This window comes from Rhincodon typus, chromosome 35, assembly GCF_021869965.1.
Source record: "Rhincodon typus isolate 14 chromosome 35, sRhiTyp1.1, whole genome shotgun sequence".
NCBI lineage: Eukaryota > Metazoa > Chordata > Chondrichthyes > Orectolobiformes > Rhincodontidae > Rhincodon > Rhincodon typus.
This window is the reverse complement of record NC_063366.1, coordinates 2,006,928-2,029,520: the sequence shown is the minus strand read 5'-3', so window position 1 is coordinate 2,029,520 and position 22,593 is coordinate 2,006,928. Positions and strand designations below refer to the sequence as shown.

Below are 22,593 nucleotides of genomic sequence, written 5' to 3'. Positions count from 1 at the left end.
TGTAGGCCCCAAAGGCAGAGGTCACTCCAAACTGAAAACCTGCCAAAAAGGGTAAAACACTCGAACTGTCATCTTGAAATACAGCAGTGTGGTGTGAACGGACCATATAAGCATCATGTTCGAACGGCAGAGGCAGCTGAAGTTTATAATTGTGGAAAAGTCAGATATTTAAAATAAAATATCATTCAAAAGTAATACTATGAAGTAATAAAAGAAGTAAAACACAAGAGGCAGATGAACAGGAACCAAATAGGCTGGAAGTTTTAAATGAAGTTCCTGACCGAGACAATAAATTCAGGTCAGTAAATTTGAAGGAAGCAAAATGTTTGATTAAATTTAAATGCCATTGGAACAAGCACGTTTATCCAAGTGGACAACTTAAAGTGGCTGAAACAAGTTAAATTTAAACTGTCAACAATTAAACCACAAGGCCCAGGAGGAACAAAGCGAAAAGTCAGAGGACAAGGTTTGTTCGTCTGCATTATAAGGATGAAGAAATAACCAAAATGCTTTCTGTTCATCAGAAACAAGAAACATCCCTTCTCAGCAGGAATGTGTGCTAATAGTTAAACATTAGATCAGAAAAATGGATGAAGTTGACAAAATGAGGCAAGATTAGATTTCAAGAAGAACTTCCCAGAAGTTCCCAGAAGCAAGACAGGGCAATCTGAAAGATAAATACAATATGACATTACATGCTGATTCTGAACCTTTTTTTCTGTTCATTCCAAGGAAGGTAGCTCAATGGATCACAACACCAAATTACTTAGGGATGTACTGAAGTTACTTGATGACTGAGCTTCCACTGTCCTCTGAAATAGAGTAACCCAGTGATTCATCACTCTCTGAGTCAAGGAGTTCCTCCTCATCTCAGTTGTAAATGGTTTGCCTTTTACTCTTAGATCATACCCCTTGGTTCTAGATCCACATTGTTTACCTTCTGAATTGCTTACTACATTTGCATGTTAGATTTCAATGACTTATGAACAAGGACATCTAGTTCCCTTTGAACATCCACACTTTCCAATCTCTCACCATTTAGGAAATACTCTGTAGCTTCATTCTATCAAAGTGAATAACCTCACACTGATCCACATTTTCTTCCATCTGTTATGCTCTTGCTCACTCAGTAAACCTGTCAAAATCCCCTTGAAATATTTCTTGCTTGTACGCCACATCTCACATCCCATACATTTTGTATCATCTGAAAAACTGAGGAATTTTGTAATTGATCCCCACATCAAAATATAGATTGTGATTCACCTTTTAGAACACGTTTTTAATAAGTATTCTTAATATCACTTCCTTGAGGCTTGACGTCAACTTCTTGATGCCACTGTGATGCAATTTCAGATGCAAAAAGCACAAAACCAGCAAAGGTCATTGACAAGGTTTTATTCTTAACATAAGTTTTTACACTGATTCAGTTATCTTTGAACTCAATATAAAGGATACTCAGACAGATTGCTGTAATTGATCTGTGCCATATGCATCTCTCCCTCCTCCCAATAGTTCTCCATTTCCATTGCCAATTATTGGGCACGGAAGGCACTACATGTTGAGGGGACATCGGTCTCACAAACATCAGGAAATACTTTGAAAGCCATCATACTTTGAGTGAAGAATCATGATCACAGAAACCCTGAACTAAGAGGAAGTGAGTGAGTGCAGTTAATTTCACAATGATATTGTTCCATACCATTGGATTGAAGGCAGGACTAGATCCAAATCAGCACAGCACCAATAACAAGGGAAAGAACCATTGGAAGAATGATTGGTGAAGACATAATCCCATGGTAGGAGTGATCTAGAGGTAAGAGGAAACAGTTCACATGAATCACTGTGGACCCATCATTAAAATGAGAGAACATTTACACAGCATATTGTTTTAAGATGCAGCTACCTCTCACATGAATGATTTTGACCCATTCATGGAAGAGTGATCCTATAGGCAACTACTGAATTGGATGAATTCCATCTTTTCCAGCATGGGTGATGCAGAAATGGTCAGTCTGAGGAGTCACTTGGGAAATTATTGAAAGCTCTGCTCACTCAGCATTGTGCATTTTCTAGATTGCTCATTGGAATGGAACCAACACCAACAAGCTAATACAACATCTAAAGCAGTGCTGATTGTTCCCTTACTTCTAGTATCCATTGACCTTTACAGATATCCTCAGAGATCAGACCAATGGCATTTCAACTCTCCTTACCACAAGCTAAAATTGGAGTCAGCAACAGCAGAAAGCTGTAGAACACTTTGCATTCAAGTTTTCAACCTCCTAAAGTAAGGAGAAAGCACAAAGAACAATTATTGGCTCCAAAATAACAGTGTTGAATAAATAATTCTCCCATCAGCACAGTGCTGCTGGCTTTTCTAACACATTGAAGAATCAGCTGTGGCTTAGTGGGTAACATTCTCAATTTTGCTCCAGAGACTGAACCACACTCATACTTATGCAGACATTGTCTCTGCTTCATACTGGTGAATGAACACACACCCACACGCACATACATATGCACACATACACATTTCATGCACACATAACATCTCGTAGAAACATTGGCTTAACATTAACCAGTGTAGTGATAGGTCTTTGTCAACCCTGTAGGAGAATGGAAAAGATATGTGAGGTGGCTGAAGAGATCCTAGGGACAAAGAAATCCTGTCAAATTTAATTATCATACAGTAATCTATTCTCCCTCCCCTCACCCCTGACAAGGTGGATGGTCTCTGGTGATCAGAGCTTGCCAGAAAAGCAAAATACTGTTGATGTCAGAACTCTGAAATAAAAACCAGAGGTGCTGGAGTAACTCGACAGGTTTAGAATTAAAGTTAAAGTTTCAACTCTGATATCTTTTTCCGAACCTTCAGGTCAAAGTTTGAGGACAGCCGTCAGATAGCCCTGCATTGCAGGGAAAGAAAACTCTCACTTACTCTGTGTGCTGGACGTCAGTCCAGCCAGTGGAGTCACCATCAAAAAGGAAATAGAACTAAAGGCCGTCAGCTAACCTGCAGAGTTAACAATCTCAAAATCAATTGCTTTACAACCAAAATCCATTTTATCAATACCATCCAAATTAACAGTGCAACATTCCACCATCTACCCATCACATAATCCGGAGATCAATTCATATATTTGTTTAAGCTGTTGTATGTGCCTAGTGTTTTGTTATATTTTGTCATGTTTGCAGCTAATAAGCTGACCTCGTTCTTTATTCAAGTGAGCCTGGTTAATTTGTCTCCTTTTAAAACATAAATACAGTTCAATTGGGAAACTGTATTTATGACAGAAGGGACCTTTTTTTAAAATTATCCTTCTGGCAACCTAGAGAGGGTTTGAATTAAAAAGGGAGGAAATTCATCTCTTATCATCTGGGAGCATAATCATTGGGGGCACCCTGTCTTGAATTAATATGAGTGTAGTCTAAGGTGAATGGAGTTACAATTTATGAGGTGGCAGTGATGGCTGGAGATTGGAGACTCTGGTAATGCAGTTATGCGCCAAACTGTGGGACACTATGGGATGCATGTGCGTGATCTATTTCTTACTGTCTTTTAGTGGATGGACAGTTGGAGTCACTGCTTTTGATAATCAAGCATTAAATGCTTCAGAAAGTACAACAAAGGATGTCAAGAAGAGCATTGAATGGCTGTCTCTTAAACAGTCAAGCCTGTGATAGTGGCAAGAGTTCAGGAAGTTCAAGGACTACTTAAAATTGCCGGAGGGAATTTGGAAAGGCAGAACACCTGAACAGAGAATAGCAAATGGAGGCAAAAAGGTTTAGGAAGGGGATAAAAAGAAAAAAAAAAATGTTTGTGAGGAGGCAGTGACATAATGGATATGCCATTGATACTCATAAAAGGCTTCGGCTAATGCTCTGAAAACTTGGGTTTAAATTATCATGGCACCTGGTGGAATTTAACTTCAGTTAATAAACCTTGATTTGGAAAGCTGTTCTCAGTAACAATGACCATGGAATCATCAACAATTACCACGAAAACACCACTTCACTAAACCCCTTTTTGAAGAAATCTGCTATCCTTAGCTCGTCTAGCCAATATGTGACCCCAGACCACAACAGTAGTTCATTTTTGAATATCCTCTGAAATAACCAATCAGAATGCTCAATTGTCACAAAATGTTACAAAACCCATAAGAATCAAACCAGGTCACCTGGCTTTAATCTAGACACTGGGAATGACAACACTGTACACAGCCCTCTCAACCTTCTAAAGTCCTTGGTTCTAATATCTCGGTCTTGGTCTAAAATTTGGATGGCTGTGAATCGTGAAGCAACAACCTAATGTAATCATTTTCATGTAATCACACATTCGGTGTCCCAGGCACCACCATGACCATCCCTGGATATGTCCTGTCCCTCTAGCAGGACTGGCTCAGCTGAGGGAATGGTGCAGTGGATTTACAATCTGGAGGGAATTACCGTAAGAATCCACATTGACTCTGGACCCCATGAAGTCTAATGGCACATCCGGTCAAATATGTGCAAAGAAACATCACCACCCTACCTCAAATTAATAATCAATATTCCAGTAATTGATCACCACTTGAAGGAAGCAGTAAGGGTGGCAAGGACACAGAATGTACTCTCGGTGGGGGATTTCAATGTCCAGCACCAAGAGTGTCTTGGTAGCCCAATTACTGATTGAGCTGGTTGAGTCTGAAAGGACTTTGATGTTTGACTGGGGTATGCAGCAGGTGGTGGGGAATCAAAAAGAGAGAAAAATGTAATTGACCATGTCTCAACAATCTACACTGTAGCTGCATCTGTCTGTGACATTATTGGTAGAATTGATCTTTGTAAAGTCTTTATAGAGATGAAAACTCAACTTCACATTGAGGATAATGTCCATTGTGTTGTGTGGCCCTGCTGATTAGTTCCAATTTCAATAAGATGTAACAATTTAACACCAGGAATCCATGAGGTGCTGTTGAACCATTAGCAGCAGGCAAATTGTACTCCAACAGAACCTGCAACCTCTTGGCTAGGCATATCCCACACTCTACCAACACCAAGCCAGGGAACCAATGCTGGCTCAATGGAGAGTGCAGGAGGGCATGCCAGGAGGAGCACCACACATAGCTGAAAATGAGGTGTCAACCTGATGAAGTTACAGAACAGGACTACCTGGGTGCTAAACTGCATTGGCAGCAAGTGATAGACAGAGCTAAGTGATCCCACAAAACCATAAGACCACAAGACTATAGAATGCAGGCGCAGAATTAGGTCATCTGGCCCATTGGGTCTGCTCCACTATTCAATCATGGCTGATATGTTTCTCAACCCATTCTTCCATATTTGCTCGGTAATCATTAATGTCCCTACTAATCATGAACCTATCTATCGCTGTCTTAAACACACTCAATGATTGGCCTCCACAGCCCTCTGCAGCAATATAATCCACAGATTAAGCACAATCTGGCTGAAGAAATTTCTCCTCATCTCAGTTCTAAAGCATTGTCCCTTCACTCAGAGGCTGTGCCCTTGGGCCCAAGTCTCTCCTACTAGTGGAAACATCTTCTCAACATCCACTCTATCCAGGCCTCTCAGTATTCTGTCAGTTTCAATTGGGTCACCCTCATCCTTCTAAACTGCACTAAGTACAGGCCCAGAATCTTCAATTGCTCCTCAAATGACAAGTCTTTCATGCCCAGGATCTTACTTGTAAACTTCCCCTGGACCCCCTCACATCCTTCTCTGATAGTGGACCAAAAACTGCTCACAACATTCCAAATGCAATCTGACAAGTACCTCACATAACCTTAGAAGTACATCTCTGCTGTTGTATTCTAGCCCTCTTGAAATGAATGAAATGACTTCCTAAATGCCAACTGGACCTGCATGCTAACCTAAAGAGTGTCCTGAACCAGGACTCACAAGTCCCTTTGCACTTTAGATTTCCGAAGCCTTTCCCCACTTAGAAAATTGTCTACACCTCTATTTTTCTAACCAAAGCTCATAACCTCATACTTTCCCACATTACATTCCATCTGCTACTTCTTTGCTCACTCGCCAGTTCAGAGACAGCAGTGACAGGATGGTTCAGGGACAGCAGTAACAGGATGGTTCAGGGACAGCAGTGACAGGATGGTTCAGGGACAGCAGTGACAGGATTGTTCAGGAACAGCAGTGACAGGATTGTTCAGGAACAGCAGTAACAGGATGGCTCAGGGACAGCAGTAACAGAATAGCTCAGAGACAGAAGTAACAGAGTGGGCCAGGAAAGGACATAATCGAGGGTAACAGTGACATGTTCTTGACTGTGTGACAAGTTGACAAAACAGATCCAGGTTTAGCATGCAACTCTCTCCACAGCTTCTTTCAACCTCATATAAATCTTTGACCATGTGATTAGGTAGGTTTGTAGAGTTACTTTCTCAAGTTCAGCTGTTGTCAGAAATATGTCACCATCCTCTGACTGTAAACTTCAGGCCATGATCCTCAGAAATGGAGCAACCACAGACTGTGCTGACAGCAAACTGAGGTTAAACAAGGCTCTGTCTTTGCAATAATTCTGCTCTCCATTTGTCATTGAAGTAACTCCACAGAAATTGGGATCCTATTAACAAGCCACCCTTTATTTACACATGGAAAGTCCTTGACTGATCCCACTCCCTGAGAGCCAGCTCTTAGAGAGTCAGGATGTCTGACACTCCTGTTTTTCTCTGTCAGCCAGGGCTCCCTAATTGGACAGATACACAGCCCCAATCAGGGAACTCATATTCTATGAGGTCCACCTGGCGGACATTGTTACAATTACTACATCCTTACTGTCCAAGTTCAAGGGCATAGGCCGGTTCTTTCTCTTGCAGCTCCTCCTGGGGTGTTCCTCCAACTCTGCCTCAAATGTGGGCAGCATGCAACGCATAGTAGCTTGCACCCAGAGGATCTTGGAAGAAATTCCTTCTCTTCTTCAGGTGGCAAAGGTGTCGAGATAGCAAGATCCCTTCTGTCCATCTTGGATTCTGAGGTATCTTCAATGCCTGACGGAGAGGGAGAACTCATAGGTTACATCAGCCTTTTCGACTCTTCCAAGGTGCCAGGCATGTTTTGTTCCCAGAGATAGTAGGAACTGCAGATGCTGGAGAATCTGAGATAACAAGGTGTAGAGCTGGATGAACACAGCAGACCAAGCAGCATCAGAGGAGCAGGAAAGCTGACTTTTCGGGCAATCTGAAGAAGGGTCTAGGCCCTTGTTTGTGAGTTTGCAGCTTTCATATGGTTTATGTGCTTGTTCAGGACTGTTGCACTTATCTGAACTTTATACATCACTAGACCTGTCCTCGTGACATCCTGGAAGATCAGATTTAACTTGGTGCAGAGTCTTCTCTTGATTAGCAACTCTGCGGGAGCTATCCCTACAGTCCTATAATTAGATAGGAACTGGGACAGTTTGGTATCTAGTGAAACTCTAGGTTATTTCTTCAAGCATGTCTTCAAAGTTTGGACTGCTGCTTCTGCCAGACCATTCGATGAAAGATGGTATGGACCTGTCCTTATATGTCAGGCGGGCAGGCCTACCTCAAGTGGGCCCAGGGCACAAAACTCCACTGGGCCCAGCATGGAAGAGAGTGGGCCCAGTGAGGACCTTGAATGAACCCCTACTTATTTCTGTGGACCAAACACAGGACCTGAAATCGATAGCTGCCACATTGGGAGAAGCAATGTTGGTGAGGTATTCTGATGGAAGTGGACATTGTTCCAGTCCAACTGAGCTTGGGGAACACCACTTGAGTGAAGGCAATTGCATAGCCTTACTCAGGATGTATCATGTACAGAGGGATTCTAGGTCAGCTCACAGCAAATCCCCAAAACAAAGCCGAGACTGAGCTAAACGGTTAAAATTTTATTCAGGATCCAGGCCAGCATGTAGTTGTTGGTATGCAGATTCAAGACAGCAAAGGAGTTCTATTTGACTTAAATTGAGTAAGAGAATTCATAGGCTGGTATCCAGGAGAGTGCACACCCTGGAAATTCCTCTGGCTTCTCATTTGGAATAACTAAATTGGCTCAGCAACATTCAAATTAGAACCAATTAAAATAAACTGGTTTATTGGTCACTGAGTTCAAATGGAGGTTGATACTGGTGCAGCTGTATCAGCGATTGCAGCACCAGTCTTTAACAAAATTTGCTCTGGACTCTAACCTGTAAGTTTGCATAAAAACTTGGCTAGACTGAGAACCTACACTGGGGAACCCCTACAGATTAAGGGTACATTTTCGGTTTCAGTCTCTTATGAGAAGCAGCTGGTTCAGTTACTGCTGATTGTAGTAAAAGGCCCAAACCTATTGGGGTGAAATTGATTGAGAAAGATTCGCTTTGAGTGGCTCATCATTTTTCGATTAGAAAATAGCTGCCTGAGTGAAGTCCTAATTAAATATCCGGAGGATTTTCTTGAAGATCTAGGGATTATCAAAGGAGCCAAGGCCACTTTGCATGTTGTCCAGGGAACAATTCCGCGATTCTGCAAAAGTTGAGGCAGAAATCAGGGGGCTGGAAAGTGAAGAAATCATCAAACAGTTTGTGGAATGGACAGCACCGGTTGCACAGATTGTGAACTGGATGGTCAGTTTACCTTTGTGCGGATTTTAAACAAATGGTAAACTGCTTCTTGCAGCTGCATAAATACCCAAGCCCTTGCATAGAGGACTTATACACACAGTTGGCGGGGAGCTGTCCTTCACAAAGCTAATCATGAGCCATGCATACCTGCAATCGCAGTTAGATGAGGATTCCAGAAATATGTTACAATTAATACGATAAGCGTTTGCACCAATATACAAGACTGCCCTTTGGGATATCATTAGCCTGTGCAATTTTTCAGCAGACCTTGAAGAACATTTTGAAAGGTCTGCCCCAGGTCACCATTTATCTGGATGACGTGCAAATAACCAGGAAGACCAATAAAGAGCATTTAGAGAAACTGGACATTGTCCTTAGACATTTCTCCGAGGCAGGCATATGCCCCAGAAGGGAAAAGTACATGTTCCAGGCACCCCAAGTGTCCTACTTGGGCTACTGACAAGACTGGATTACACCTGTTGGAAAATAAAGTGAGAGTGATCAAAGATGCCCCAGTTCCCACATCTGCTTTGGTTTTTCCTTGGATTGGGGAATTATTATAGAAAGGTCATGCATTACCTGGCCTCCATCCTGGCACGTTTGCTCCCCTCCCTTTCTCTATGGTTGCTAATATAATATTGCCTGACTTCACACCGCCTCAGCTCATCTACTGCTGAAAAATTCATTCTTTGTTACCTCCAGACTCTACTTATTCCAATGCACCCTGGCTGCTCTCCTGCATTCCATCCTCTGTAGACCTGATGTGAAACAATACACACTATTACACAGAATCCATTGTTAGCCATTAATTGTCCCTATTAGTAGGTATTCATTTTCCCAGGCGAATTGTTATCCACTCCTTTGTCCAACTGTTCTTCTCTCTCTTTGTGCTCTATCTCTATCTATCATTTACTCCTTATCCGCGCCCCCCAATCCTGTCTTCCCCAGTCCTAATGAAGGATCCCGACCCAAAACGCCGACTTCCCTGCTCATCTGATGCTGTGTGACCTGCCGTGTTCCTCCAGCTTCACACTGTATATGACTCTGACTCCAGCATCTGCAGTCCCTGCTATCTCCATTTTTCCAGCTACCATCAGTTCTGAGGAAGGGTCACTGAACCTAAAACAATACCTCTGATTTCTCCGTCCAGATGCTGCCAGACCTGCTGAACTTTTCCAACAAGCTCAGAGTAATTTGATTGACACTCCACCCAAGTGTCTTTTCCATTGTTCTAACAGTGCCTGGGTAAATGGCAGTTTGGGAAGAAGAAGGGAAGTAGCCACATTGTCTTCTCATGGTCACTATCCAGTGTTCCTGCTGGAAACAGATGGTATGTCACAATGTAGTGAGGAAAAAGAAAGGACTTATATCTGATACCCCCACGAGGGAATAGCATACTAGCACTCACTGTGAAAAGTCCCTAACTGAGGAATCAGCTCCTTCAGCAAAGGAGGGCAGGGAATTGGAGGAAATCATGCTTTCTTTTCCTGTTTTACAGAAGGATTGCACCCTACCATACCAGCGAACACAGAGCATAGACACAACAGATAAATTCCGACCATCACCCAAAGAACAACTACACAACTGTGGGAAGACATTCAGTCCCTTCAAAACATTGCTCAATACAGAGAAGGTTGACAGGTTGACAGAAGGTCTTTCACAGTGAAAGTATTGTCTGGTTGGGACAGGGGAGCTTCCATCAAAACCAGCCTTTCTGAATGCTGTGGTTGATTGGTCAGGGTGACATTTGAAGAAGCATGATGGCTCCAAGTGTGGAGAGAATTTCAGGCATTCATTGACCCTCATGAACCACTACCTCATTCCTACAGGTGAGAGGCTGTTCAAGTGTGAGGTATGTCAGGAGGGTTCCACAGACTCATATGCTCCCTGAATGCACAGGGTTCATCTTTTGTCCATCTTGCAATACAAAGGTAGTTTAATGGAAATGGAGCGATTTAAATATGAGGTGTGTGACGGAGGCTTCAAATATCATTGATGCTTGTGAAACACTGGTGCATTCACTCTGGGGAGAAGCTGTTTAAGTGTGAAGTGTGTAAGAACTCCTTCTCACAGTCATCTAATCTCCACACATGCTAGCATGTTCACACTGGGAAGAAACCATTCACCTGCGAAGTATGTGACAAATCGTTCCCACATTCATCTACTCTCCGTCTACACAAACGCACCCACATAGGTGAGAAACCTTTCACACGTAAGGTGTGTGACAAATCATTCCTTAAGTCTTTGACCCTCCATGAACACCAACGCATCCACACTGGGAAGAAATCACTCATATATGAGGGGTGTAACAGATCATTCTCACAGTCATCGGCCCTCAGCATACACAGACACATTCACATTCGACAGAAAGCATTCATGTGTGAAGTGTGCGACAAATCTTTTTCAGATTCATCAACTCTGACCATTCACCAATACGTTCACATTGGGGAGAAACCATTCCCGTGCAAAGTGTGCGACATATTGTTTTTGCAGTCATTGACCCTCTGCTCACAACGATGCACTCACACTGGGGAGAAACCATTCTTGTGCAAAGTGTGGAAGAAATCATTCCCCCTGCTGGTGTCCCTCTGCGCACATCAACGTGTGCACATGAGAGAGAAACTGTTCAAATGCTCTGAGTGTGACAAAGGCTTCACATGTTCCTCAGGCCTCCTGGTCCATCAGAGGACCCACATGGGGGACAAACCTTTTAAGTGTGAGCTATGTGATAAAAGCTTTTGCAAATATCTATAAGTTTGCTGCTCCATGGGAGGATCCACACAGGGGAGAAACTCTTCAGGTGTGAGGTTTGTCAAGTAGTTTTCAGCTAGCCCAGTGATTTCATGAGGCACCAGAGGATTCACACAGGAGACAAACCCTTCAAGTGTGAAATCTGTGGCCAAACCTTCAGGCAGTCTTCAGCACTTGTGCAACACTGACATAATTTTAAGATGATTGGAGGAAGGTATAGAGGAGATGTCAGAGGTACGTTCTTTACACAGGGAATGGTGGGCATGTGGAATGCACTGTCGGCAGTGGTAGTGCAGTCAGATACTTTAGAGACTTCTAAGCAACTCATGGATTGGCACATGGATGATAGTATAATGTAGAGTATGCAGAGTAGTTTGATCTTATTAGGATAATAGGTCAGCACAACATCGTGGGCCTAAGGGCCTGTACTGTGCTGTACTGTTCTATGTTCTGACGCATTCACATAGGGGAGGTGTGCGACAAATCTTTCTCCAGGTCATCAGGTCTTCTCCAGTACAAGAGGTTCCACACAGCAGAGTAATCCTTCAGGTGTGAGGTTTCAGCCAAAGGTATTGGGATGTCTGTGGCCCTCCTGGGAGAGGTTCATCAGATCTAATGCTTGTGTCAAGGATCTCACCCATTTGTTACGGTCCCAGCTGATATTAATTCTGGACAGGTCCCAGAGTGAAGCAGACCCTGCTTTCATTCAAGATGTGAATTATGGACAAATTCTCTTCAGGTAATGGATGTTTGTTGAGTCCCATGGGGACTGTTTGTACTCTCCTGTCTGGAAGGACAACTATCCGGAGTGTGGGGAGGGAGCGGCTTGAGTCTCTACAGACCTGAGTTCCCTCAGGCCATCATACCTCGATGTAACAACAGTCAGATATGTTTACCTTACACTCGTCCAACATTAATTTCATGGTTTGGGAAGAATCTTGCAGAAGAATCTCAAGTCATTTTCAAATGTTTTGTCATTTTGGCTGATTTGAAGTTTGGAGTAAGCTGAACATTGTGTTGTTTCTCTGTTTTATCAATTTTCTGAGCTTTTTAGAGTTTTATAACTCTCAATAAATTCACTGTTTAGCTTTAACCAAGCTACCTGTCTTGTCAGCATGGTGTGTTCCCATTCACTGAAATACTCAGGATACTACAGTAAGCGTCCTGTACATAATATAAAGGCCAAAATCAGGACACAGCTTGAGGGCACTACTCTGCATCAAGTACGGCCAGCCAGGAGATTCTCCTATTATCACACACAATTGGAATATCAGGATGATTTAGTCATTGCTATTCAACTTGCTTGACCACTTTAGCAGACATTGCCCTCAATTCCTAGAGAAATCTAGAGATTCTGCCTTTGACCCACAATACTACTTACTGTGCCACTTCACCTCTGGGTTTCAAAATTGATGGATATTTAATTACCATTTCACAAGCATAAAATTTCCTGAAGAAAAACGATTTGCATTTTTGTATCAACTTTATCAATGCATTTTGAAGTGTGATCACTGTTAAAATGTAGGAACAGGGCCAATCATGTGTGCACAGCAAATTCCCACAAATCTGCAATGTGATAATGATCAGATAGCTATTTTTATGAAGTGGCTCCTGTGATCCATATTCACCAGTAGAATCACACAGAAGACACCCAATAAGAAGCTATTTCTGTTCCTGGGCTTCATCCATTTGAGTAAAAGATCTAAAGCTCTCGGTTTTACACTCTGTAGGCTTCTTTAAGAAGAAAATCAGGACACAGCTTGAGGGCACTACTCTGCATCAAGTACGGCCAACCAGGAGACTCTCCCATTATCACATACAATTGGAATATCAGGAGGATTTAGATATTGCCATTCAACATGCTTGACCACTTTAGGAGAAGTCATTCGAAACTGTGGTCCCTTGACCCGATGCGTAGCAAATCCCATTTCCCAATACCCCTCGTTGATTTACATTGGGCTTCCTCATTCCGTCCCAGTGAAGGGTGATACAGATCTGAATTGCTGTTCCTCGTTTCTCCCTCTTTCCTTTTCTGGGATGGGAGTTGTGCTCCAGCCCTCAACAGCCTTGGGGAATACACGCAGCCCCCGAGGAGAAGCCACGCGCCCTGGTCCTACATTACGTGGGGGCAGAGCCTAAATCTTCCAGATCCTGTGGGGGATTGGGACGCAGTCCCTCCGGGGAACCAATCATGGAGAGGGAGGGGGGTTAAAATTGAATCAGAGATAGTAGGAACTGCAGATGCTGGAGAATCCGAGACAACAAGGTGCAGAGCTGGATGAACACAGCAGGCCAAGCAGCTTCATTTTCTGATGAAGGGTCTAGGCCCGAAACGTCAGCCTCTCTGCTCCTATGATGCTGCTTGGCCTGCTGTGTTCATCCAGCCCTGCACCTTGTTGTCATTGAGAGGGAGGGGAAGGGATTTGACGGGAAGAGGCTGCGATTCCGGTTGCTGCCGCCAGGGGCTGCCATTTACACGGGACACCTCCAATTCCAGCACCACGTCACAGCCGCTCGGGCTCGCGCGCTTAGATTCGAACTCTCGAACGCTGGGCGCCAACAAGACCATTTTTAAAATGACTGAAGATTTTCCCATAACATGAATCTTGGATGAGTGTAACATGAACATGTAACTGAAACATACAACAAGCCTGACTGGTTTTCAATGTAATTGCTAGTACAATATGGATTATTTGGTAACATGTTCGAGAGCAGAATCACATCTAGTGCTGGAAACTGTAATCTAAGTTTTGCAAGCACAGGCTGGTTGAGCGCAGTTAAGCATCTTTACCCCTGCCGAAAGTCAATGGGATGTGTTGTTTGATATCGTCCGTCAGTTGTTGAGATGTATGGCCAATGTATCTGGCATCACAAGAGCATACAGATCTCTTACCGCGACTTTCTTGTGTGTTGTCCTTTTTCGCTTCATAAAAGTATCCTGGTCGTGGAGAAAACCACTCATGGAGAGAGAGTCTAGAACAAGGTGCAGAGCAACAAAATTAGACCGACATGTTCAGGGGTCATGCTGGCAAACACCTCTTCCCAAAAAGGGGGACTGGAAATCTGGAATTCTCTTCCCACAAAAATCTCTTGAGGCTGTTGGGTCATTTCAAAACTGAGATTGATACATTTATTGTTAGGCAAGGGATCAGTCATTGGCAATCGCTTGCTAACGAGTATGATTGTCCACCTAGGAAATGCCCTGTGGGTCCTTTCTGGCTCTATGGATCTTGGCAAGACTGATGAGTCTGATCCTACATGCACATGTCTGCCCATATATTTAACTAGTGGTTCCAGGATGGAGAATTGGTCCTTGGACCTGCAGTCTCCCTAGTTTTTCCTTCAAACTCCACCTTTGCTGTTTGATGAGATCACCTGTTTGACTTGACAGTGATGTTTTTCCAGCACTGGAGAGCTTTCCTCTTCATTTTGATGAGGTCTTAGGTAGTTCTTTTGGACCCACTCCTGGTTTCTCGTGGTCTTGTAGCTGGTGGTAGCCTAACAGTAAGAGATGACAGTTGTCTTCAACGCTTTCCAGCCTTGTTCCACTCCATTAAAATTAACTCTGGAGATTTTGAAGAAAACAATGTTGAAAGTCTGCATGGCTCTTGAAACTGCTCAGCACTCACCTGCACTGCATTGGTTATGACAGCTTTCCTTTGGAGTTGGAATCAAACGATCAAGGAATCTCCAACTTGTATTTTTGATGGAACAGTGGATTGATGATGAATAGCTAGTGTTCTGCACATTAGGTGAGCAGGAGACTCCCATTGGAGTTTGAATTGAATTGAGTGGGGTTGGGGCCTAGGAAATAGGAGAACTCAGATCCTAAAATTACTGAACTCGATGTTGAATTCTGGAGGGCTGCAGAGCCCTCCATGGAAACTGAGGTATTGTTCTTCAGGCTTGTGCTAAGCTTCACTGGAACACTGCAACAAGCCTGAGACAGACTGGGATTTGGGCCAGGGAACAGCCCTCTGGACTCAACATTGAGTTCAATAATTTTACAACCTGAACTCTCCCACATCCTGGTACCAACGCCATACACCAGGCCTTGTTATCACAGAGTCTGCAATTACAGACTACCTGTTGTTAGCCAGTAATAGTCTCCATTAACAGCTATTCACTCTCCCAGCTAGATTGTAATCCACTCCTTTGTTTGTCCAACTGTTCTTCTCTTTCTTTGGGCTCTCTCCCCACTTATCATTTATTCCTTACCCCCTCCCCCCATCCTATCTTCTGCATATAAACCAACATTTTCTGAGCTACCAACAGTTCTGAGGAAGGGTCACTAAACCTGAAATGTTAACTCTGATTTCTCTTCCCAAATGCTGCCACAGACTTGCTGAGCTTTTCCAGCAACTTCTGTTTTTGTTCCTGATTTACTGCATCCACAGTTCTTTTGGTTTTTATTAAGTACACAACAGCAATTGGTCAGTGTCATCCTCTTCAGCCTCCAGGTGAGTTTTCAACCCCATACCTCTCCATCTCATCGATCACCTAGGAAATCACCTAGGAAATTCTAACATTCCCAGCCCCACGTTAGTCCATTTGCTGTAGAAATCCTCATCCATGCTGTTGTTGCTTGTAGACTAGACTACACCATTCAAATGCTCTCCATTTCAGCTCCACATATTCCACTCCGATAAACTTCAGCTTAACCAAAACTTCGCAATCTCTAACCTCACATACACCTATCACCAGTGTTCTCACCGACCTGTACACTTTTCCCAGTCCTTCAGAGTCTCCAATTTAAAATCCCCATGCTAAAGGACAGAATTTGCCATGGCCTCACCCCCTCTCTTTGTCACCTCTGGTCCCTTCTCTCTACAAGTTCTCTGGGCTTCTTCCATTCTGACATTCGTTACATCCACCATTGATGGCTGTGTTACTGTGAACTGGTCAAAGGTTAAATTGATGTACTTGAACCAATTGGTTTGATGGTGGGCGAGGTTTGAGGCAGACACTGCTGAGACATAGAGCACTTTTAAATGACAGGTATCCTGTGTGAACACTCTCAGTGCAACAGAAGTAGGTGACCTGGCTCAAAGACCATGTGGAGATTTCCTCTGTGAGAGAGGAGGAAGAGGTGAAACAATCCTGGCACATTTCATACTGGAAGGGTTTGACACATGTTCACTCATATTTCAGGACAAGTGTATGAATGCTTTGTTACAGAATTCAGACCAATCAAAATTTTCTCACGTTTTGATGGACCAAGAGATATACTGACTATATGAAAGCCTTTTCACACACCACACACTTGAATGGTTTCTCACCAGTGAGGGTCTGCTGTAGCTCAGGTTGGAGGTGTGGGTGAATGCTTTGTCACACAATCAAACCTGAAGAGTTTGTTACTTTCTGAATCCCCTCATGTCCCAGGTGATTTGAAGAAGTTACAAACCTTTTATTGCAAACCTCCCATTTGAAGCGTTCCACACTTTGTGATTCCTCTGTTGGAGCAGAAGATTGAGTGAACAGTGCATCACACACCTCACACATAAACAGTTTCTCTCCTGTGTGAATGCGTTGGTGCCTGTGGCATTGCAAAGAGTTTGGGAATGATTTGTCACATACCTCACACATGAATGGTTTCTCTCCTGCGTGAATTTGTTTGTGTGTGCAGAGGGTTGATGAGTCTGAGAATGATCCGTCACACACCTCATATGTGAATGGTTTCTCTCCTGTGCAAATTTGTTGGTATCTTTGAAGATGTGTTGACTCCAAGAATGTTTTTTCACACACCTTGCACATGAATGATTTCTCCCCTGTGTGAATCCTCTGGTGGACCAAGAGTCTTGATGAGTCTGAAAATGATATGTCACATACCTCACATGTGAATGTTTTCTCCCCTGTGAGAATTCTTTGGTGTCTGTATAGCTTTGATGACTCTGAGAATGTTTTTTCACACATCTCACAGCTGCATAGTTTCGTTGGTGTTTTTGAAGTTTTGATGACCCCGTGAATGACTTCATATTCCTTGCATGTGTGAGGTTTCTCGCCTGTGTGAATGTGTTGATGTCTGCAGAAGTTTGATGAATCTGAGAATGATTTTCACACACCTCACATTGAACATAGAATTGCACAGCACAGGAATTGGCCCTTTGTCCCATGATATTTGCCGAACATGACGCCAAATTAAACTAATTCCTTCTGCCTGCCTTTGATCCATATTTCTCCATTCCTTGCATATTCATGTGCTTATCTAAAAGCCCCTTAAATATCCCTATCATATCTGCCTCTAACACCACCCCTGACAGCACAATCCAGACTCCTATCACTCTCTGTGTCAAAAACTTGTCCCTCATGTCTCCTTTGAACTTTACCCCTCTCACTTTTAATGCATATCCCCTAGTATTAGACATTCCAACTCTGGCAAAAAGTTGACCGTCAACCCTATCTATGCATCTCATAATTTTATAGACTTCTATTGTCTCTCCTCAGCCTCTGCTGCTCCAGAGAAAACAAGCCAAGTTTTTCTAGCCTCTCCTTAAAGCTCATACCCTCTAATCCAGGCAGAATCCTGGTAAACCTCTTCTGCACCCTCTCCAAAGCATCCATATCCTTCCTGTAATGAGGCAGCCAGAACTGAATGCAATACTCCAAGTGTGGCCTAACAAAATCTTATAAAGCAACATGACATCCTGACTCTTGTACTCAATTCCCCTACCAATAAAGGCAAGTATGCTATACGCCTTCTTTACCACCCTATCTACTTGCGTGGCCACTTTCAGGGAGCTATGGACTTGAATCCCAAGATCCCTCTGTACATCAATCCCTGTTTAAGGTCCTGCCAGTAACGTATACTTTTCCTTAACATTTGATCTCCCAAAATGCAGCACCTCACACTTACTCAGATTAAACTCTGACTGTCATTTCTCTGCCGTATATATATCTGCAATTGCTCTATATCCCTCTGTATCCTTTGACAATCTTCTACATTATCCAGAACTCCACTGATCTTTCTATCATCTGCAAACTTACTAACCCACACATCTATGTTTTCATCCAAGTCATTTATATACATTACAAACAGCAGAGGTCCCAGTATGGATCCCTGCAGAACACCAGTAGTCACAGACCTCCAGCCTGAAAAACACCTTTCCACCACTACACTCTGCCTTTTATGGGTAAGCCACTTCTGAATCCAAGCAGCCAAGTCACCGTGGATTCCAGCATCTTAATCTTCTGGATGAGCCTACCATGAGGGACCCTGTTGAAAGCCTTACTAAAATCCACGTAAAGAACATCCACTGTTCTACCCTCATCAATCACCTTTGTCACGTTCTCAAAAAATTCAATCAAGTTAGTAAGACATGACCCACCCTGCACAAAGCCATGCTGACCGTCCCTAATTAGGTCTTGCTTTTCCAAATGTGGGTAAATCCTATCCCTAAGATTTCTCTCCAATAGCTTCCCAACCGCCAATGTGAGACTCACCAGTCTATAGTATCCTGGATTATTCCTATTTCTCTTCTTAAACAGAAGAACAACATTTGCTACTCTCCAGTGGCTAGTAAGGATAAAAGGTCTTGGTCAAAGCCCCAGCAATCTCCTCTCTTGCCTCTCTCAATAACCTGGGATAGATGATATTGGACCCTGGGGACTTATCCACCTTAATATGTTTCAAGAGACCCAATGCCATTTCTTTCTTGATCTCAAAGTGCCCTAGCATATTAGCATGCTCCACACTAATCTCACTAACCTCCATATCCTTCTGGGTGAATACTGATGCAAAGTACTCATTTAGAATCTCACCCACATCCTCTGCCTCCAAGCACAAGTTCCTCCTTTTAGCTTAAGTGGTCCTATATTCTGTCTAGTTATCCTCTTGTTTTTAATGTTTCCATAGAATGTCTTGGGATTCTCTTTAACCCTACTTACCAGGTTATTCTATTCCATGGACCCTTCTTGCTCTCCTAATTTCCTGCTTGACTTCTTCCCTGCTTTCTTTATATTTCTCATGGTCCTGTCCGATTTTAGCTTCCTTAACCTTACATATACACTTGTTTAATTTTGACTAAATTCACAACCTTCCTCTTTACCCAAGGGTCCCTTGCCTTTCTAACCTTGTCCTTCCTCCTTACTGAAACATGTCGGCCCTGCACTCTCCTCAGTAAGTCTTCAAACAATTCCCACATGTCAAATGTGGACTTGCCTGAGAAGAAGCCCTTTTGGACGCACTTTACAAATTCTGCTCCATCTAAGTCTCTTGCTCTGAGGGAGTCCCAGTCAATATTGGGGAAATTAAAGTCACCCACTATGGCAACCCTGTTTTATTGCATTTTTCTATAACCTGCCTAGTATTTGTTCCTCAATCTCTTGGTGGCTGTTCGGCCTTTCGTACAATCCTATCAGAGTGATTGCACCTGTCTAATTTTTGAGCTCTACCCATATTGCCTCAGTGGATGTCCTCTCTGAGCGCAGCTATGACATTCTCCTTGATCAGTAATGCAACTCCTCAACTCCTCTACTACACCCCAGAGTTCTGAAGATGATAGCTGAGGAGATTGTGGAGGCACTTGTGATGATCTTTCAAGAATCACTGGAGTCAGGGAAGGTCCCAGATGACTAGAAAATGGCTAATGTAATATTCCCTGATTCAGAAGGGAGGGAGGCAGAAGACCGGAAACGATAGGCCAGTTAGCCTGACCTCAGTTGTTGCTAAGATTTTGGAAACCATTATAAAGGATGAGATTGCGGAGTACTTGGAAGTGCATAGTAAAGTAATGCCGAGTCAGCAAGGCTTCATTATCGTGAGGACATGCTTGATAAATCTGTTAGAATTCTTTGAGGAGGAGCTGGCCAGAGTTGATTGGAAGGAAAGTCTCGGAGGGAAGACGGTGGAGCAGCAAAAGCAGGAGTTTCTGGGGCACATTCGTGAGGCACAGCAGAAAGTCAACCCAAGGAAGAAGAACAAACTACTGTAACCCAGCAAGCTCCATGAAACCACAACATCTTTTAACACTGTGGAGTCCACAAGTATGCTTTTTTTTTCGAAAATACTGCAGTTTTTCCAATTAATTCGCCAATTAAAATGATTCAAGATGGCAGCAGAGTAGGACGCTCCAGTCAGAGCTCCTTGGAACTCCTCTGCTTGCCAATCCCTTTACCTTTTCTCCCTCTTTTCTTTCTTTCCTCTTGTAGTTCCACCCACCTCCCCACCTGACCCCCGGAGAGTGGAGCTGCAGAGCAAGCGGACTGAGTCCCTCGGAGGGCCAGAGTGAGCAGGCTGAGAACTGTGGTGGACCGCAGCGAACTGGCCAAGTCCTGAGGTGGACCAGAGCGGGCATGGGCCGAGTGCTGTGGCGGATGGAAGAGAGCGTGGGCCGAATCCCGCGGTGGAACCAGCACGGGCAGCAGGGCCTTGTGCTCTGGGCCCTGCAGGTACACTTCATGAGCTCCAGAGCACCGCGAGCAGTGAGCCTGGAGCAGCACGTGGGCTGTGAGCCCGGAGCAGCGCGGGAAAGAAGCCCTGCACGTGGCAATCAGACCCGGAGCAGCGCACAGGCAGCGAGTCCTGGACGGAGAACGGTATGAGGAGACAATCCTTAACTTAGAACTCTGTAATGTTAACTCCTTAATATTTTCCTATTTTTAACTTATTTTCAACTCTGTAAGTAGGCAACTACTTTTATTCCTCTGCTGTATTCAAGAATTGTACATGGGTACTTGTACCGAAGACGTTGCCATAAGAAGGCAGACATTGTCAAGGCTTTTCACTACACTCCCACACGGGACAATAAAGGATGTTGTATATTGTATATTGGTCAACAAAACTCAGCCTGGAAATCAGAAGGGAAATGCTTCCAATAAACACACACAATATCCAACACACAGCTCCAGTCAAACAGTTCAGTACAAAGCATTGAGTAAACAGCTCTCTCAGTTGGATCTTCTCACACAGCATAAGGGACATTTCCACCCCTGATTGCCCACAGGATAGTCAGACTGCCTGAAGGTTGGTGTGGATATTATGGGATACAATTTGTATAAAAGCTGCTCCTTCACTCACCATCTCCTCACTTGGTTTTCAATCCCTATAGGAAGTGAACCAGCTCTGGAAGAGGAAGAGGAGAGAATGGGCAGAGTGGGTGGGCTCTCTGATTGACATCTCTCACAGTCAAATATTTCTGCAGCAACATGAGCTTCCTGAACCTTTGGAAACTGACCAGAGAAATGGATGTGACTTTGAGCATCAGATCAGGTGGAGATTTAAACTTGTCATTGTCACATCTGAGTAAAATCTCACTTATTGCAGCTGCTGTCTCAGTTGCCCTGGTAAACATCTCACAGAGATTTCCAGTTTAGGAATAGCATTTTTCATCCTCGAGGCTTTCAAACTAACATCACCAGCACAACTAATAGGGTCCCGACCTGAAACATTAACTTTCCTGCTCCTGTGATGCTGCCTGGCCTGCTGTGTTCCTCCCGCTCTACAATGTGTTTACTCTGCTTCTTCTCTGCTCTTCCAGAGCTGCTTCATTTTGTATCGGAACTTGAGACCAAGTGAGGAGATGGTGAATGAAAGAGCAGCTTCTTTCCTTAGAGAGGGATCAGAAGGGGCCCTGTTTGAGAACTCATCTGAGATCACCTTTTGTGCTGGACTACGCCGTGAGTGTGTCTGATTCTATGAAGGGTTCTTCATTATGATATCTGGCTTTCATTGTCATTTCCCCAGATTGGTCAGCAACAGGCACACGATGCACAGGAGAGTGCAAGTTCACTCATATGAAAGACCAGTGACACCCTGCCTTACTTCAACTGGGGCTTAGATCCTCATCCATAACTTTGTAGGCTCTGGACTCAATTGTTCCGATGCTCTCCTGGCTGCTGTCATATCTTGCACTGTGAATCTAAACTCATCCAAAACTGTACTGTCCGGGTCCTAACTGACACTAGACCTGTTTACCAAACAGCCCTGCACTTGCTGATCTCTGGCTCCTGGTCAAGCAGCACCTCAGTTTTAAAATTCTCCTTTCTTTTCAAATTCCTCTATCACCTTGTCCCTCTCTATCTGTGTAATCACCGAAGCAATTGAGCTGTCATGCCTAGTGCATACATTGAAATGTCTTTTCACAACATCTTAATCTGAAGGCCTTTCCCAAAAGTATTTAATAGAGATGTAACCAGACAAAAATTGACATGGAGAGAGAGAAGTGAATATTACGCAGGGATAATCAAATCAGTGGATTTGGTGAGCCTGATATCAGTGTTGATCAAGTTGTTGGAGAGGATTCTGAAGGACAGGATTT

The 22,593-nt window shown here is 43.6% G+C and overlaps 1 long non-coding RNA gene across 1 annotated transcript; it reads right to left on the bottom strand.

Annotated features, from left to right (window-relative positions):
• Nucleotides 1-1,473: 1,473 nt before the first annotated feature.
• Nucleotides 1,474-21,398, bottom strand: LOC125487009. Its single transcript, XR_007265562.1, has 3 exons — nt 21,354-21,398; nt 14,232-14,311; nt 1,474-1,807 (listed from the first exon to the last, which is right to left on the bottom strand). It is a non-coding gene; the product is annotated as an uncharacterized LOC125487009 (long non-coding RNA).
• Nucleotides 21,399-22,593: the final 1,195 nt, after the last annotated feature.